Raw genomic sequence first — 7,142 nt, forward strand, 5'->3', positions numbered from 1 at the left:
TACGGCAAGACAAGATCGGGTCGAATCGCCAATAGACTTTGCGTACCGCCTACAGTCGCCGTTTCAAGAAGCGGATGTTAATGTGTCGAGAGAAGACGGGGAGAGATTATTGATAGAACAGTACGCGGCTGGGTTGCTCGATTCTTCTTTACGGCATTCTGTGAGGTTGTCTCAGGCATCTACGCTCGACGCCGCTATGGAACTAATTGCGAGCCTTACAGTAGACGCACCGCAACTGAATCAAACCTATCGTTCTACAGGCAGTAATTCAGCTGGAGCGGCACGATGTTATATTTGCGGCGCGCCCGGCCATTGGCAACGAGAGTGTCCAAATCAAAACCGTGCTTCCACCACGCGGGGCTCGAACCAACGTTTTATGACTGGAAATCATTTAAACCACTAAGGAGTCCTCGCCCCCACTCCAGTCTTGCCTTTGGCGGCGGCCGGAAAATCTTCCACAACCGAATCCTGTTTTTATATAAATTGCGATTTTCTTGGTTTGAATTGTAACTTTCTGGTCGATACCGGATCCGTGGCCACCATTGTTAATAAGTCCTCCGTGTTTGATCAAGTGCCGAAAGAATGTCGGCCGCAGTTGCGCGAGACAAGTTTGAGTTTAATTACCGTGAAGGGCGAGAGTCAACATTGGAGGGCGCCGGTTTGAACAATCAATGTTGGTCGCGGAGCTATCCGGTTGTCACGGTATAATAGGCATCGACTTTTTAAAACGGAATCGCTGCTATTTGGACTTGATGTCTTCGAAAATTCAGATTCAAACCATAACTGTGAATTTAGAAACCAATCCATGTCAATTACGCCGACTTAGTAAACCATCACTTGAGGTATCGCATGTTTCCCCTAAGGCCCTTCCCGATCACTTGAGCTGTTTAATTCCCGCCGAGCTTACGGCGACGCAGCGGGCACAATTCGTTAATCTCGTTGTAAAGTACCAAGATGTTTTTCGTGAGAGTAACGGGACCCTTGGACGGACTGCGATTGTAAAGCACAAAATTGTAACAAATATACTTGATTGGCGATTCAATTAGTGTTGAAGTTTATTATTCTCCCAGTATAAACCTAATCGGGTAGGATATTCTTTATTAAGAAATAATATTTTTTAGGCATTATGGCAAACGCACACTGTGGCCAATCAAGAATGCACTCACTGTGCATTGATCTTCCACACCCTGAACATGCAACCTGGGAAAAAATAAGAAATTTGAATTGAAATATTTTTAACTTTTATGTAAAAGGGAAGAGCAAAATGTATGTTAAAAACTATTAATTTAAACAAGTTAACTAATAAGTTGAAAATTTGTTATATACCATGATAGATGTCTTTTGTTCCTGAGCACCATGAATCTTACAGTTCATACATGTTGAAGACATCCTTTCAGTATCTGCATAAATTTGTAAAATTAATAAGACTATTATATGGGCCCTACTAAATTTTCCATGGAGTCTTACTTTAGCAATTGCCAGTTAAAGATATCGTCAGCAATTGAGTGAATACATGTTTATACGTGTATCTTTGAATTGTTAACAATTTAATTACCATTCATAGAAAGCAGGTGATTGCCAATCAGTTTTCGATATTTCAAGCAAAAATTTTCTCTACTTGAAATTTTGGATAAAGGTTTGTTTTTAACAAAATAAGTTGCTGCCTAGAAAGAGTATCTTTATTACCAAACTTAGTCAAAGTAATCGCATTATACAAAAAAAGTACACTTCTTTTTTTATAAAAACTCACTATTAAACTTAATACTCCACAGTTATGCGAGTCTTGTTGAAGTGGATGTTTCCAAATGCATCTCAGGATTTTTTAGGTTCACACAATGCAGATGATCATTTCTGAGAACTGGTGAAGTTTGATTTTATAGAAAAGTGATTAATTGCAGGTAAAAAAGTTGTGGAGTGGTACCTCAAATGCTTCTCTCCCCTGTGGATCGTAGATGGTCATGGTGTCTTCATTTACATCATAACCCTACAGACCTACAGTTTTTATGTTACATGCTATAAAAGATTCAAATTTTATGAATTCAATAGCTTACCATAAATATCCAATGACAGCCAGTGTTGTGTGACCATGTTCTGTCCAAAGAACAGACTTTGCTAAGATAATAAATGTGATATTAACAATTTAGTAATTGTTTAAAATTTTTAAATAATTTTTACTCTAGATAGTCTTGATGTGTTGGCATGCCACCAAAGCTCGGTTGCTACCAGTACAGAAACCGCATGCATGTTGGCCTAATTGATGTGAAATAAACATGTTACAGAAGATGTTAAACAACAGCGAAAAATGCAGACACACACCTTCTTTAAACAGAGGAATGACAGGTACGCATCCATTATCTGCATAATGAATCGACAGATAAAGGGATAAACAAATTACTGACTGTACAGTGGTAAATTTACCTTATCATCCAACCATGCATTCGATTCCCATTCAGCTGCATTAAAACTTCTGTTGTGAGGATTGTATTGGAACAAACAACTTCCTCTCTTGTTTTATGGTTGCTTGCCCATAACATTTCAATATCTGTTTAAGTGTTTAACAACAAATGCTTTTCACAATGGAACTTTTTTAGGTGGATACGGGACATTTTATCTGCTGATGGTCCTCTGTTAATTACAACATAAGTTGCAATTTTATTATTTATGTCACCATCATCTATGTCATCACGACCTGTGTCAAAAGGCAAGATCAAAAAAAATGTTTTAAAAATTGCAACCTGAATTCTGCATCTCACTTTTCCTTGGCTGGCAGAAATTTTTTGTTTTAAATTTTCTTTAGTTGCAATATTTTCCAACTGGCATTTAGTATCATTGTTTAACATTGCTGTTAAGGGGCCAAACCACTCGTTTTCCAGCTGCGAACCTTAAAATGATGATTTCCTGTAAGTATGTGCTTACTGTGTTTTAAACAGTTTTAGTATTTACGTATTAGTTTCAATTTAAACCTCACCTTTTCTACTGGTTTTGCTCATATTTCGCCGTAATCCTCGTCGCCTTGCTTAAAATTGAACCTCCTAACCTTTTTATTATTTTTGTTTCATAGGATTTCTTTTGCTTTTCCTGCTCCTTCTGTATGTTTGCTAGTACCTATTTAGTTGTTTTATTATGCTTTGTGTTGCATTACCTCAACTGTAAAACCTACTTTTAAATCAAATTCTTTGCTTTCAGATAAATCCCCTGGGTTGCTCATCGCAATGTCTCGTTTAAACATTACCTATCACATGTAGGGGAGACCGGGGATGGTTCGGACGTTTTTTTGAAAATTGCTAATAATTTTTTTTGTATGCGTCACATGAATTTAAATGTTAGTTTGTTGTAAAGGGTGATCCTTTGCCGAAAAAGGGTAGGAGAGTCGCTTGTCAAAGCAAACTAGAAATGCATTTAAAAAGTCAAATTCCTAAGGCTCTCAAGTGTCCGATGTTGCCCCGGCGTACATGACCGGGGTCACCTCGAACAGTATACGTTTTTTTGTTTTATTCAACACCGCTGGTAAAAACAACAAACGAAATAACGAAATAATAACGAATCATCTAATATACAAATCGACTAGGCTATAGCTGATACTTTAGCGTACATTAAAACAAGAAAGGTTGATAGGGAATCTTAGGGCACTCATTTGCCTTTTGGATCCCCCGACTGATACGGGATTTGGCAGAACCAAGGCAATCCGGTTACTTTCAACGGCGTGGATGTCTTCTACTAGCGGCTCAACAAATGAATTCACTGTTTTGGGGTTCTTTCTGTAAAATTTTATGTCGAGATCTTTTTCATTTTCCTCTTCATCGCAGTCTTCAAAGTCAACCACTTTACCTACATAAAAGACTGATTTCTTGCCATGCGCATCATATTTTACAAGTACGAAGTCTCCCACATCAGCTTTTTCTTTTAGTGTGGGTGTGGAAATATCTTCCTCACTACACACGTCATCCGTTGATAGAGATTTTTTAAGGGTGAAAGATTCATCACTGGTAGAAATTTTCTCCAAAAGTTTTCGTTTTGCTCGCCGCGATGTTTTCTTGTTTAGAACCGTGCCTTTTTTTATTGCCTTTGTTTTTCCTTCTCTTCTAATAGATTTTTTTCAGGCGTGTCGGTAGCGATAAATGATCGGCCTCTTTTTCTTCCTTTTCCTGACCTTTTCTTTCGTGGATTAGCTTTGGGATATGGTCTCACACATTCTGGCGACACGTGGACTGAACACGGGATGTTGGAAGGCCCGGGCACAGTGTTTCCATCGCTACTCTCTTCGATTGGTTTAGAACGTGAAGTAGACGATTCTGCATGTGGAAGAGAAGTTTCCCGTGGTAACAGACCACTCTCTGCCGCTTCAGCACAACTTTCTGGATCAGGACGATCGGAAACAAACGAGCTCAAGAAATCGTCGTCCGAAAAAATATTCTGGTCGAAAGGACAAATACCAGTGGACAGAAATCCGGACTTAATATTTACTGGAGTCGCGGCTCTATCCCAAGATTGTGTATGCAGATTCTCGGAAGATCATATATAGAAATGACCTGACCTGGGTGGGCAATCATCCAATCATCATTACCTTGACTGACAAAGGTTTTATAAACGGACCAAAAATCGTTTTATCAAGTGGTTGCAGCTTGTTAGAGGTGTGTGGAGGAAGCGTCAGGAGTACAATCCCATTATCTTTGGCGTATTTAACGCCTTCAACACTCAAGTGTGATTCGTGATTATCCATTATGAGCAGAACCTTCTTTTCCTGGGAGCATCTTGTGAAATGAACGAAAAACGTCAAAACATGAATAAAATTTTCGGATGTCATCCATCCTGATTTATGTGCCAACGCCAAAGGTCCACTTGCAAGTCCACATAGCATGCGTGCTGGATTTTGTCTCACTCTTGGAAAAAACCCAAACTGGAGGCAGTGCTACGCCGCTCGCGCCAATAATGCCAACCTGCCCCCCCCCCCCTGGGGGGGGGGGGGGGGCCCCCAAAAAAACTTGGCTTGCCCCACGTTGACCAACAACTTTTGGAAGTTTGGTGACAGTCTGTACCACTCCAGTCTAAAGGCAAGGGTTCAGTTAGAATCGATTACTATAGGTAGCACATTTTAATAAAACCAAAAAAGTACCTCATCAATGTTAAAAATCTCCGACGGCGTAAAATGATATCTTCCATAAGGTTCGCGCAAATTGGTCTGAAACTTTTCGACATTTGATTTATTAACCCTAGTCATCCGAGCCAAAGACGTGGCTTCAGGTTTTCTTATGCTCAAGTTGTGATTTCTCTTCAAAAAGCCTGAAAGCCAATCTTTCCCCGCTGTCTGGTTTGTCACCCAGGACTCTGGGACTTTTATACCATTGCTGATGGTTATACCATTGCTGATGGCGTATTCTTGTGCCAATCGGCGAGTCGCCTTTGGAGTCAAACCGTAAAACATTTTCGAACAGTTTAGCAAGTAATCCGCCAACAACTTTTCCTGCTCTTCGCTAAAAATCTTGTTCTGTTTCAAATTAGGAGAGTATGAGGCCAGTGCACCACATTTTTTATGTCGTTGGACATAATCTGATAGGGTTGAGCGATTAACTCCGTGCTTAAAGGCACTCTGTCTGTTACGAGTACCCATCTTCAATAACTGCAAGAACAGCTTTTTTCATTTGGTCGCTTGAAGCATACTCTCCTGACGTCTTTCTTTTAAATGTTCTTACCATTTTTTACGATCTAAAACTATTGTGAGCATACAATATAACACACTTACTTCAACCCGGGATACGTCGGACACAACGTATCCCCAGACACGTGGCGACATAAAGAAGCAAAAACATGGCCGACTGTTTACCTCCTGCTCAAAATCTACGTTTGCTTATGGAAGTGTTGCTTCTAAACTACGACTTCTACCACAAAAGAATTACTTTCGGCTATCAGCAACCAAACTATACCCTTACATACAAAAACTTAAAAAGTACATATTTCTGTTAAACTAACTTTTTTTATTTTAACTATTCGGTTGAACTACGCATGCCCCCAAACAGTATGTTGCTTTGTAATGGAAACATTAAGATATGTTTAAAATGATATCACAATGCTCTATTGTGACGTCATGTACATGGTCCGAACTATCCCCGCGTCCGAGGTATCCCCGGTCTCCCCTATGTTAAATTTGTTTGTTTTTTAATGTGGTATTTGTACTGAACTGCCATGTACATTACAGCCATAGAAAGCAACATAACAAGATTTGATCCTATTGAATCTTCAACGCCTCATAAAAAAAGAAAGCATGATGAAACATTAGAGTACAAGTATGACACACATTGATGATGAAATTACAGACCCAACATTTGTTGAAAATGCCTCCATGAACGCAAGCAACATCGACCTTTTTCCAGTGTACAATACTTTGCATATATTTACCAATGTACAGTTCTTAACACTAGTGAATTTTTTCTGATTAAATTTACCTTTACAATATTTCCAAAAGGCATTGAAATGTATTTTCCAGTGACACATCTTTTAAAGAGGCTGGCCCAATTCAAGAAGAAAAGTTCATTGTGTTTAATAGTAATCTCATGAGATTGTTTGCCACCTGCCCGTTATGCACTGGAGAATGTCAATCTGCAATTAAAAATAGAAGAGGATCCTTTATTGAAGTGGAACAAGCATGTACCAAATGTTCCTTTTTACGGAAGTGGTCAAGTCAACCACTAATTCGAAATGCCCCTGTTGGAAACTTGCTTTTGTCTTGTGGTATTGCATGTAATGGCTTATCATATACAAAAGCTGTACGGTTGTTCAAATCCATCAACATTGCAGCAATTTCGCAGACAACTTTTAAAAGGCATTTTTCTAACATTATTCAGCCCATAGTACATTGTGTGTGGATAAAAGAACAGCAGACAATCTTGCAAGAAACTAAAACAAGAAGTAATGATCTGGTTATATGTGGGGATGCCAGATGTGATAGTCCTGGTCACAGTGTGAAATATGGGACATACACCATGCTTGATGCTCAATCCAACAAACTGGTACACTTTCAGCTTGTCCAGGTTAGTATAATAAATGAAGTTACTAACATTTGCTTTACTTATAAAGGGCATTTCGTTCACAGAGCAATGACAACAAAAAGTAGCAACGCTATGGAAAAGCATGGATTTATAAAATGT

The 7,142-nt window shown here is 39.1% G+C and overlaps 3 long non-coding RNA genes across 3 annotated transcripts in view; 2 read left to right on the forward strand and 1 right to left on the reverse strand.

The window, feature by feature from the left end:
• LOC113475098 overlaps positions 1–1,310 on the forward strand; it is a 2,525-nt gene extending 1,215 nt beyond the window's left edge. Inside the window, exon 3 of the long non-coding RNA XR_003396840.1 lies at positions 1,122–1,310. This is a non-coding gene — a long non-coding RNA (uncharacterized LOC113475098). The remainder of the gene's footprint in view (positions 1–1,121) is intronic.
• LOC113475099 lies at positions 1,062–2,583 on the reverse strand. Its single transcript, XR_003396841.1, has 8 exons — positions 2,419–2,583; positions 2,176–2,355; positions 2,052–2,112; positions 1,922–1,984; positions 1,751–1,858; positions 1,556–1,664; positions 1,327–1,400; positions 1,062–1,200 (listed from the first exon to the last, which is right to left on the reverse strand). It is a non-coding gene; the product is annotated as an uncharacterized LOC113475099 (long non-coding RNA).
• On the forward strand, positions 1,547–4,129 carry LOC108950320. Its single transcript, XR_003396842.1, has 5 exons — positions 1,547–1,636; positions 1,773–1,898; positions 2,181–2,340; positions 2,592–2,900; positions 3,187–4,129. It is a non-coding gene; the product is annotated as an uncharacterized LOC108950320 (long non-coding RNA).
• Positions 4,130–7,142: the final 3,013 nt, after the last annotated feature.

This window comes from Ciona intestinalis, unplaced genomic scaffold (genome assembly GCF_000224145.3).
Source record: "Ciona intestinalis unplaced genomic scaffold, KH HT000102.2, whole genome shotgun sequence".
NCBI lineage: Eukaryota > Metazoa > Chordata > Ascidiacea > Phlebobranchia > Cionidae > Ciona > Ciona intestinalis.